At 29.1% G+C, this 12654-nt stretch overlaps 1 protein-coding gene across 4 annotated transcripts in view; it reads right to left on the reverse strand.

Annotated features, from left to right (window-relative positions):
* LOC105832134 (protein glass) overlaps nt 1-9621 on the reverse strand; it is a 199620-nt gene extending 189999 nt beyond the window's left edge. The window contains exons 1-2 of one of the 4 annotated variants that reach the window (XM_036285324.1): nt 8832-9619; nt 7908-8227 (exon numbers count right to left, since the gene is read on the reverse strand). The gene's annotated coding sequence lies outside the window, so the exon portion shown is untranslated. Of the gene's footprint in view, nt 1-7907; nt 8228-8831 lie in introns of all 4 variants that reach the window. The other 3 variants (XM_036285322.1, XM_036285321.1, XM_036285323.1) reach the window with 3 other exon arrangements.
* Nucleotides 9622-12654: the final 3033 nt, after the last annotated feature.

Genomic DNA, 12654 nt, shown 5'->3' on the forward strand with positions numbered 1-12654 from the left:
ACGCGAATCGAAAGTGAATCCAACTGTGGAAAAAGGACAGCACGAATTGTCAGTCAATTCTGTTTTTTTCTAGTCATGAAAAGACGAAAACAGAGCTAATTGGCGACCATTGCTCTCACTCTTTTTTCTAAACCTAGTTTTGCATATAAATAATATAAGGATAGCGCAGTCCATGCTCTAAGTCTATGGTTTCACCTTATATTTTTACATCATGGTTTCTCAGACCACGTAAATTATTCACGTTCATAAGATCTTTTCACATTGCAAAAAATTGTCACTGAAGATAAGCTGAAATGTCTGTTTGTCTTACTATACTACTTGACAAGTAATATTTTTTAAATGTTTTATTTGAAATATTACACTTTTACAGTCATATTACAGAAATATTTCTCGACCATTTCAGTAACATTTCGCAATGTTTCAATGTCCGTGATCATTTCATCAAATGTAATCTGACTGAAAGATTTCGGTAATATTTCAATATTTCATATATATACAAGATGTTCCTGAACATGTTGGTCAACGCTCGTAAAAAGGTAGAAGGAATCGAGATGAACTTAAAAGTCCAATATTGTCTTTAGCTAGGTCTTGGGTTAGGTCCACCAATATCTAGAGAGATATTAATTTTTCAAATTATGCGAATGAGAGCGCGCCGAGGAAAGAGCTCGATCCGCTCGAGCTATAACACGGAAGAAAAAATCTATCGTGAATGTACGATAAGCTTTCACAATTTATTTTTCACAATTACGATAGAAATTAATTAGATTTTTGCAGAACCCATACGCTAATATCTCGATTATTAGTGGACCTAACCCAAGACAATATTGGACTTTTATGTTCATCTGAATCCCTTCTACCTTTTTACGAGCGTTGACCAACATGTTCAGGGACACCCTACATACACTGGCGCAAAAAAAAAACAAAACAAAATTTTTGACCGATTTTTAAGAAATCTTCAAAGTGATGCAACTTTGCAAAAAATCATCCAAATTACATGTACTTTTTTATAAATTAAAAGGCAAAGACTCTACTTTGACAATTCTTACGCGAAAGTTTGATTTGTTAAGTGCGAACCTTTTGTATCGCATGAAAACCAAACATGTGTTTTTTAATTGAAAAAAGTAAAATTTGTTATCATTTTGCACAAGTTTCTCGTTAAAATCTTGCTAATATTAATTTAGATTCTTAAAGTTCATTCTTTTCTAAGCAATTAAAAAAAACATGTCGATACGATGTTTTTTGATGATTGCACGCGAGTTTGAAATTTGCACTGCATTTTAAGGTATTTTAGCGAATAAATACGGTATTTTTTGAATATCATGTATTTTGAGTATCAATATGATATTGCACATTGATTTTATTCGTGTTGAACTCAATCATACCGCTGTCATCAAAGTAGCCCGATCTGCACTACGTGGAGAATGACGATCGGATTTTGTACATTACGTGGCCCTGAAAAGGCTAATTTTTTAAAATAAAATTTGAACTTTTATTTTTTATGTATGAGTATGTGTATATGTATGTTTACGTGCATGTGTGGGTTTATGAGTATAGATGAATGTGATCTTCTGTTGATTCAGTGAAATTGGTGCGTCAGCTATCCGTTATATTCAGATCAGTAAAGACAAATTTCCACCGATGAATTTCAGAGCCATATGATGTACAAAATCCGATCGTCATTCTCCACGTGGTGCAGATCGGGTCACTTTGATGACAGCGATATGATTGAGTTCAACACGAATAAAATCAATGTGCAATATCATATTGATACTCAAAATTCATGATATTCAAAAAATACCGTATTTATTCGTTAAAATACCTAAAATGCAGTGCAAATTTCAAACTCGCGTGCAATCAACAAAAAACATCGTATCGACATGTTTTTTTTAATTGGCTAGAAAAAAATAAACTTTAAGAATCTGAATTAATATTAGCAAGATTTTAACGAAAAACTTGTGCAAAATGATAACAAACTTTTACTTTTTTCAATTAAAAAGCACATGTTTGGTTTTCATGCGATACAAAAGGTTCGCACTTAAAAAATCAAACTTTCGCGTAGGGGTTCTCAAAGTAGAGTCTTTGCCCTTTAATTTGAAAAAAAAAATACATGTAATTTGGATGATTTTTCACAAAATTGCATCACTTTGAAGATTTCTTAAAAATCGGTCAAAAATTTTGGTTCGTTTTTTTTGCGCCAATGTATATACAGGGTATCCAAACGCACGTGGACCATTACTCGTAAAAAGGTAAAAGGGATCGAGATGAACATAAAAGTCCAATATTGTCTTGGGTTAGGTCTTGGGTTAAGTCTCGGGTTAGTTCCACCAATAATCAAGATATTAATTTTTCAAATTATGCGAATGAGAGCGCGCCGAGAAAAGAGCTCGATCCGCTTGAGCCACAACACGGAAAAAAATCTATTATGAATGTTTGATAAACTTTTATTATTTACTTTCACAATTACGATAGAAATTAATTAGATTATTTGAGAATTCCATACGTTAATATCTTGATTATTTGCAGACCTAACCCAAGACAATATTGGACTTTTATGTTTATCTCGATCCCTTTTACCTTTTTACGAGTAATGGTCCACATGCGTTGGGACACCCTGTATATATGTGTGTGTGTGTGTGTGTGTGTGTGTGTGTAAAATATGACACAAACGTTTTAGAAAATACTTCGGGTAGATATTCCACTCCAGTACTTGCATCTACATTGCAACAAAAAAACTGCGGAATTGATGAATCTTATAACCTATTGTTCAATAAGGAATTAATATGAAAATGAAATTAAAATTAATTATATCGGAGTAATTTATTTGAATATAAAATTTTTTAAATTCTTTATCAAAACAAAAAATTTGAATGTAAGCTATTCTTGAATAATAGAATTTAAAATAACAAAATTTTTTATACGAAAAATAATATAGGAAAAATTGTAAGTAAAATGTCGAAAAAAGTAAAATTTTTGAAAAAAAAAAGGAGAATTTTTAATCACTTTATTGGAAACATTAACCGTTTGTTATATTAAAAATTAATTGAATTTATTCTTATTATATATTTAAAGTCTAATTGTAAAAAATATACGAAGATTAAAACATTATTATGATAACTATTGCAGGATTGGGAAAGTTACTCTTTAAAAGTGACGCGTTACCATTACTTTCGGTAAAAGTAACTCGTTGTCGTTACTCGTTACTGATTGTAAAAAGTAACGCGTTATCGTTACTTAAAAGTAACGCGTTATCGTTACTTAAAAGTAACGCTTAAGATATCGTTACTTTTAAATACTTTTTTTTTTAATTCTGAGATAGGATTAAAAAATACTTTGAGAAAGGATATAAATTGAAAATAAAGTAGACAGATATTTATCTCTAAATATTTTCAAGGTTGGGTAGTAATTAGTTAAATAGTTAAAGGTTAATAATAAAGTTAAAAAGTTAATAACTTTTAATTTATTTAATATTATAACTTAATTTACAAATAAAATATTAAATATATTTGATGATTGATATTGTAATTATATTGGTAATTTGATTTCATTAAATTATATGACTTTTTAATTAAACATAAATAAAGCTTCTCAAAATTAACTTTTTCATTTTAACATAAGTTAAATTAATCTTAACGTAACTTTAACTGAGTTAGTTCTTTATTTATGTAACTTTTAACTTAACTGAATTAATTTTATAATCCATTAATTTTAATTTAATTTAGTAAAAACGTATATTAACTTGCCCAACCCTGAATATTTTTATTAATATTTTATAATTTTTTTTTCAGTTTCTCATGCCAGACAAAACTATCGACTACTTTAAAGATGATAATCCACAGTTCTCACTGTTTCTAATGAGATACTATAAATATACCGATCAAAACAAAGCATTTTTATTGTGTCACTGAATATTAAGGCTGTTTTCAATATTCATTGCCAGTGCTGAAAATATATATAAAGCATATAAAAACCATTGCTTGTACATTTTCATAATCGCGGCTATAAGACATTGAACAACTGATTAATCAATTCGGCTGAATTAACAAGGGAACCTCGCGAACCCGTAAATTCTGATTTTAATGAAACTTGGCATAAATGTAGAGGGGGTGAATACATGAATTTAGAAATTTTTAGTTGGTGCCCAAAAACGGTTTGAAGGGGTAAAACCACCCTTCAAAGTTGAGACATTTTTTCGATATATCTCGTAAACTAAACAAAATATTAAAAAATGTTTCATGCAAAAGTTTTACAGCATAAATACCTCCATTTAACTACGCTATTAATTTTTTGAAAAAAAATAATTTTTTTTAAATAACTAGCATAGTTTAATAAAGGTATTTATACTGTAAAATTTTGGTATGAAACATTTTTTTATATTTTGTTTAATTTACGAGATATATCGAAAAACCGCAAAAATCGTCTCAATCTAAAAAGTAATGATAAAATAACGATCAATTCGTTACCGTTACACAAAAAAATGTAACGTGGTTACTTTTTCGTTACAAATAAAAATAACGGCGTTACTAAATCGTTACCAAAAAAGAATAACGGTAACAGTAACGATGTTAGAAGTAACGCGTTACTTTCCAACCCTGAAATATTGTAACAGTTCCTACGTGTAATCAAAGTGAACGTAACTTATAATTTGTCTTTGAGAATACTTTTATCCTTCTAAACATATTTTAAGTTTAACAGTGTATATATACACCCTAGCAATATATGTCGGCGCAATATTGTCAAATTATTGGAAATATATTGGATGTAAATTGCTTTCCCAATATTGGTCTAATATTGTAAAGTGGACAATTTATTTTATTTAGCCAATATTAGTTCAATGATATGGGAGGATCTCATTTGCTTACAGCTTCGTTTGCACATACGAAAATAATTAAGGTTCAAAAGTACGATTGCACACATGATATTATTTCGCTCATACACATTGCACACATGGCATTATTACACTCATACACATTGCACACATGATATTAGTTCACTCATACGCATTGCACACATGATATTAATATGTTCATACACATTGCACACATGATGTTAATACGTTCATACACATTGCACACATGAAATTATTGCGCACAAACACATTGCACACATGACATTATTGCGCATAAACATATTGCACACATGATATTAATACGTTCATACACATTGCACACATGATATTGTTACGCTCAAACACATTGCACACATGACATTATTGCGCATGTGCACATTGCACACATGATATCATTACGCTCATACACTCTAGCAAGCGCAAGGGAGTAAATCGTAGATTTGTACAGTGTAAAACAGACATCACCAATCAAATTCTATAAATTTATCCTAACATTAACTAAAGCAGTAATCTGATTGAAACGATGTTCACGCTTGTACTGTACCACATGGGTTTGCGACTTTCCAGGGCACCGCTATCGACGGGTGCGGAAGGGGGAGCGGAGCGAAACCCCCCTTGCACCTCCCCGTGTGTGTGTGTGTGTGTGTGTGTGTGTGTGTGTGTGTGTGTGTGTGTGTGTGTGTGTGTGTGTGTGTGTGTGTGTGTGTGTCCATGTTTCGTACTGTTTCACATGGGTTTGCGACTTTCCATACAAAGCGAGGTCTACCTACCTTTCTTTTTATTTTTAATCTACTTTTATTTTTATTTTTAATATGGCATATGTCAAAAACTAAAGCAATTAGCCTTATAAGACCTATACAATTTTTTGTTTAGCATAAAAAATATCAGAAATCATCGTCAAACCAAGGCGCCCAAGTTATTGGAATTGTGCCTCCAGAATGTATGAGCGCAATGACATCATGTGTGCAATGTGTATGAGCGTATTAAGCTCATGTGTGCAATGTGTACGTGCGCAATAATGTCATGTGTGCAATGTGTATGAGCGTGATAATGTCATGTGTGCAATGTGCATATGCGCAATATTGTCATATGTGCAATGTGTATGAGCTTAATAATATCATGTGTGCAATGTGTATAAACAATTTAATATCATGTGTGCAATGTGTTAATATTGTTTCTTTAGCTTATGTGTGCAATAACGTCATTGTGCAATGTGTTTGTGCGCAATAATGTCATGTGTACAATGTGTATGAACGTATCAATATCATGTGTGCAATGTGTTTGAGCGTAATAATATCATGTGTGCAATGTGTATGAGCAAAATAATATTATGTGTGCAATCGTACTTTTGTGCTTTAATTATTTTTGTATGTGCAAACGAAGCTGTAGGCAATCAAGTTGTAGGCAATCGGGCACGTAAGCAATCGAGCACCTTTGCAAAATTTGTGTGCAAACGAAGCTGTAGGCAACTGGGAAAGTAGGCAACTGAAACTCACTCAATGATATTAGACCAACATTGGTCCAATAATATTGTACCAATATTGGTATAATTATATCGAACCAATATTAAGAAACAATATTGACCCAATTCCAGGACAGCAAATCCAGTGAAAAAAATTGATAAAATTCGTACTGTTTTATATATACTGACGCAACAAAAAACAAAACAAAATTTTTAACCGATTTTTAGGCAATATTCAAAATAATGCAACTTTGCAAAAAATCATCCAAATTACATGTACTTTTGTTTTTAAATTAAAGGGCAAAGACTCTAAGAATCCCTACGCAAAAATTTGATTTTTTAAATGTAAACCTTTTGTATTGCATGGAAACCAAACATGTTTTTTTTAATTGAAAAAAGTAAAAGTTTGTTATCATTTTGCACAAGTTTCTCGTTAAAATCTTGCTAATATTAATTCAAATTCTTAAAGTTTATTCTTTTTTAAGCAGTTTAAAAAAAACATGTCGATACGATGTTTTTTGTTGATTGCACACGAGTTTAAAATTTGCACTGCATTTTAGGGTATTTTTGCGAATGAATACGGTATTTTTTTAATATCATAAATTTTGAGTATCAATATGAAATTTTATAATTAGGTATTAATTTTTCAAATTATGCGAATGAGAGCGTGCCGAGAGAAGAGCTCGATCCGCTCGAGCCATAACACGGAATTAAAAATCTATCGCAAATGTGTGATAAGCTTTTATTAATTTACTGTTCACAATTACGATAGAAATTAATTATATTATTTGCAGATTCCATATGTTAATATCTCGATTATTAATGGACCTAACCTAAGATAATATTGGACTTTTATGTTCATCTCGATTCCTTCTATCTTTTTACAAGCGTTGACCCACACGTTTTGGGACACCTTGTATATATAAATACATATAATAAATTATAATTTGTTGGTAAAGTGTATATTGAAAAAAAATTGAAAAATTATTTATACAGAAATAAAATCTTATAGAAGTAAAACACATGAATATATCAATCATGATTGTACCATTGCACATTGAAATGAAAATATTTGAAATGAGCGCTATATTGTTCAAAGAGAGAAGTACACAGTGTGGAATCGTCTCTTTCTAGTACTATGATTGATCACTTGAATAAAAGTGATGTGCTAACATCATTATGCTAACGTCATGTTTATGCGAGTGACCAATCATAGTTCTAAAAAGAGACACCAATGATTTCACTGGGAGCGTCCAAATGATCACATTGCAAATAACCACAGCCATTCACAGAGGATTGTTGCTAGCGTTTTTCTCTTGTATCCACTAATTAGAGTATTTTATTTTAAATTAGCCACTATATATATATATATATATATGTATAGTGGCTAATTTAAAATAAAATACTCTAATATATATATATATATATATAAGTGATCATATGTAATAATTATATTGGAGAAATATATTATTATTCGTACTGGACCGGAATATGACCGCAAAAATCGATAAAATGAATCAATGAATGACTTTTTATGAATGATCGAATGAAAAAGGAAAATACACGTGCATACGGCTCGCTACGCGCGTATAGACGTACCTTTATGGCTTGGAAGACCCGTCAATCCCTGTTAGAGGTTTCTGCGGAAAATCTGTCGTCGAATATTCCCATTCACAATTTGCGACGCTGCATCTTCTTATATGATCTTTAGCTGGCAGTACTAAGAATCTTTATATTCTTAGAGTTACGATTTTGATTTTCTTTGATTGTCAAATTATTTTTGTTTTTACCTCAAATATAATTCTCTACTACAGTTTCTTTAAAATTGAACGGTGAATTATACCACTTTGTGACGATCGCATAATAACACTTAATAAAAGAACTCTTTATGTCACACAATCAGCGTTTTCAGTTTATACCTTTGTAATTTTATTGAACTATATTAAATATTTAGAGAAAGAGAAAGATTTTGTGTGTGTGTGTGTGTGTGTGTGTGTGTGTGTGTGTGTGTGTGTGTGTGTGTGTGTGTGTGTGTGTGTGTGTGTGTGTGTGTGTGTGTGTGTGTGTGTGTGTGTGTGTGTACACACACGCACTAAAAGTAAAATATTTTTAATTAGAAAATATTTAAATATATGTATGTATGCAGTAAAAAATAAAATAAAATAAAATGTGTGTAAATACAAGATAGCATATATAAAACATAGAAAAAGATTTTACAAATTAATAGACTATTATAAAATTTTTATAATTTGATTTTTAAATTTTTATTTTATTATGTGTTATATTTTTATGGTTTTTAAGTAAAAAACGTTTCACTTTTAGAGACAAAAATTTTTTTTTACGTAAATATTTTATATATTTTGGCAACTTATCTCTTGCGAGATATAAAATTTAGGATTATAAAATATTTATATTTTGGATCATATTTTGCTTTCGATTAAACTAAATTAATCATGTTTTATATTATACTATTGTGATTATTTATTTAGAGCTCTTTATTGTTATTGTATGTTAATTCAATACTTGTCACTGCCTTATCAATTTCGTAAACTTCTCACATAATTTTTTAAACACAGCTTTAATTTGATCGTGGACATAATCTCGTGTCTTGCATTGTTGGAATTATTACACTTCACTATTTCAGTTGTTTTTCAAACTGTCGTTTATGAATTAAATTATTAAGTTACTTTTAAAGAATTATTTAATCAAAGAAATGAAAAGAAACTAATAAGATTCAGATTTTATAATCTCTTAAGTTGTTTTAGAAAATATTATTGGTTTAAACTTTGAGCAATTAAACTTCAACGCAACTATTGGATGCACGACTCTTGAAGACACTGCCATGCCGGCAGGATAGCATGTCAATGTCTCTTGGCTAACTAGCGATCTACCACCTATCTACTACCCACTCTTTCACCCCTTAAAACGGCTCTGACTACGTACCATCCGTACGTAGTCCCCACTCCATCGCTCTCCTTTTTCCCCTCCTTCTGTCTCTGTCTTGATTTCCCTTTCTTCTCTTTTTTGTTTTTTTTCCACTAACTCAAATTGCGTACTATATATTATCATCAGGTCTTTTGTATTCTTACTTGCGTAAAGTGACGTGACAAAGTAGAGCAACATGCATTTTTGCTCTAAAAATTTATTTTTATTAAAAAAAAAAGAAAATTAAAAAATTATTATTAAAGAATGTTATAAGAATTACAATTTGCACTAATCGTTGAACAACCACCAATAAATAACTGTTTAAGAAAAATATTAAAACAATAAGACTTTAAAATAATAAATTGCAAATTAATTAATACTTTTTAAATTTTTTATACAAATTTGATTAAAATATTATTTTTTATTTGAAAACTATGTTAAGATGTTTTTATTTGTTTATTGATTGGTGCAATAAGTTTATTATTAAAGAAATATAAAAAGAAAGAAATGTATATATGAGAGAATATAGATTATTAGAAATGTTTCTAAGCAAAATATAAACTTTTTTTTCCTACTTTTTCCATGAGACTGAATCTGTGCATTAGTTCTTGCGTTAGTGTTGGAAAGAGAATTAAATTTATAATTACATTCAATGCAACAGATAATATTTTTAATTACATAATCGAATAGCTATCAAACAAGTATTATATGATATTTTTACTTGACACAACACGGAGATACATCGATGATCTGCAATCTCCCTCACGTTATGGTTATACAGATGATATATTTTGATGGTTGGATGGAAGGAAAGTATTATATTTTCTATGGACACCATTACCGCGCGCCGATCACGGTGGTCCTACTCTGTGATATCCTTTTCGAGATCACCGGCTTGTAATGCCTTCCTTTTCGTGGATATTGACCAGTCAACGATGAACCCGACCGCGGGTTCTCCTTGGCATGTAATCCCGCATCACTTTCCCGAAGGATTCGTTACCTTTACAACAATTTGACATTATCACACCTTACATGTGAAAAAAATATAAATTTTGTCTCTCTCTCTCTCTCTCTCTCTCTCTCTCTCTCTCTCTCTCTCTCTCTCTCTCTATTAATTTAGACATAATTAAAATATAATATTCTCTCTGATACATTATTCTGTTATTTTATTAATTATTATTAATAAATAAAGGTTGAAAAATAACGTATTATTGTAATATCGTTACTTTATAGTTACTTTTTTTTATTAACGGATTGGTAACGGTGTTTCCGTTTTTAAATAGCGATAATGTAGTTATAATAATTTTTTTCAACGATAATGGATTTAACAGTTACCTTGTTGTTACATTTCATATTTTGCAATTGATTTGCAAGAATTTCCATTGTGTGTTCAATCTTCATTCTCTTAATTGTGTCTTTGGAATTTAAGATACAAAATAATATTTTTTTTATTAATATTTTAACAAAAGACATAAAATAAAATTATTTAATTTAATCTTGTTTTAACACTAAAAAGGAACAGAAAAAATAGCGAATTATTACTTAAGTTATTTTTTAGAAGTTAGTAAGTAGTAACTAATTATTTCTTTAACTCAATGTAACTAATGATAACGTTACTTTTAAATATTACAATAGAATATTTTTCTCTATTTATGATAAAATATGTATTTTATTATGACAGAGGAAGGAGAGAGAGAGAGAGAGAGAAAGAGAGAGAAAGAAAGAGAGAGAGAGAGAGAGAGAGAGAAAGAGAGAGACAAAGGAAGAGAGAAGGAAACATAATTTTCATAAAATATAATTGTAAAAAATTAAATAATAGATGAAAACCAATTCTTATTGTTGCCAGTAATGAATAGCAATAATAATCAGAACTCTTAATAATCGACCCAACTGTCAATTTTATTGAAAACTTCAAATAAATGTCGCAACGTTTCGACTGTGGCTCTATTTATGTAAAAGTTAAATTTAAAAAAAAGTTAAATAAATTCAAATAAGTTAAGATATATTATAAAAATTTCAAAATTGTTATTAACTTGTATTTTAATGGAAAAAATATATACGCGTATTAATTATCTTTGATGATTGTACATTGGATTAGTTTAGCTACATAATCCCAAGTATACCAAATGACTAGTATAAATGCAATATCCTGACATAGATTTGATATGCGGACACAGGAAGAGGAAGTCGACCGCATGGCACGTCACCACCATGTTGTGTCATCATATCGGCGTGAGGATGCCGGTGAGAACAAGGATCATGTTTTCCGCTCTAAAATTCATCGATACATATAAAATGTTTCGTGTATTTAATGGAACACTTTTCCAATAACGCGAAGTTGATTATCTCCTTTTCATTCATATATAGAAAATAATAAGTTAGAATTACTATAATTATTATACTTTTATTTTATTTTTATCTCTATAGTGATTAAAAGAGTTGATGATTAAGAGAATGAGTAAAGAGAGTAAAAAAAGACCTTTTTTATAAAAACATGATATAAATAAAATAAAGAATACACGAAGAGTAATTTAAAGGTACATATTCTAAATTTTATATATTTGTATATGTGTACATACATATATCAATAATAATATTAAAATGATCTATGTTGAACTAATTACGTCATTATATGCTTAAATAACACTCTGATATAAACACAGACAAACCAAAGAGAAAGAAAGAGAGAAAGAGTCGCATAGATGGGTCCAAGACTCATGACACGTCGTGTGTACAACCTGGTATTGGCTTACATTTCCAACCGATTAGGTTTATGGTATTTATGTTGAGGCTCGTAAAAAATTCCCTTTTTTTTTAATTTAAATTTAATTAACAACATTAAATACGTTAAACAGTCAAGAGTTAATAAAGTATCAAAGTAAGTATAAAAAATTATTAAAATTTCTTTAAAATTTAGAAATTAAGAAAATTAAAGAAATTCAGAGAAGAGAATCAGAAAAATTTTACACATAATTGTATATTTAATTATTTTATTTCTTGCTGCAAAAGAAATGTATGTTTAATTGTCTAAACTAAAAATTAAATTTAAAAAAATTAAACCATAATTTAAGTATTAAATTAAAGAAACAAAATTTAAATTACATAAATAATTAATAAATAAAATAATTATAAACGATAAAAAATATTAAATCTAATTTTCTAAATTAGAGAAAATTCTAAATAATGTTGAACTTGAGTATATATTAAATAAAACAAATTCAAATAGGTAAACGGAATTGATTTAAGATGTAATATTAATTAAAGTAATTAAGAAATAATATTCAATATTTTTTAACATTTTTTTATATGAAAGAAGTTGTTAATGACTAAAAAATTATTAATTTGAAATTTATTTAACATTCTATATACGTATAAATTTCATTGAAACACTTTTAGAAATTAGATTTTGTGAGTTTTTTTC

The sequence above is a fragment of the Monomorium pharaonis genome, chromosome 4, assembly GCF_013373865.1.
Source record: "Monomorium pharaonis isolate MP-MQ-018 chromosome 4, ASM1337386v2, whole genome shotgun sequence".
Lineage (NCBI taxonomy): Eukaryota > Metazoa > Arthropoda > Insecta > Hymenoptera > Formicidae > Monomorium > Monomorium pharaonis.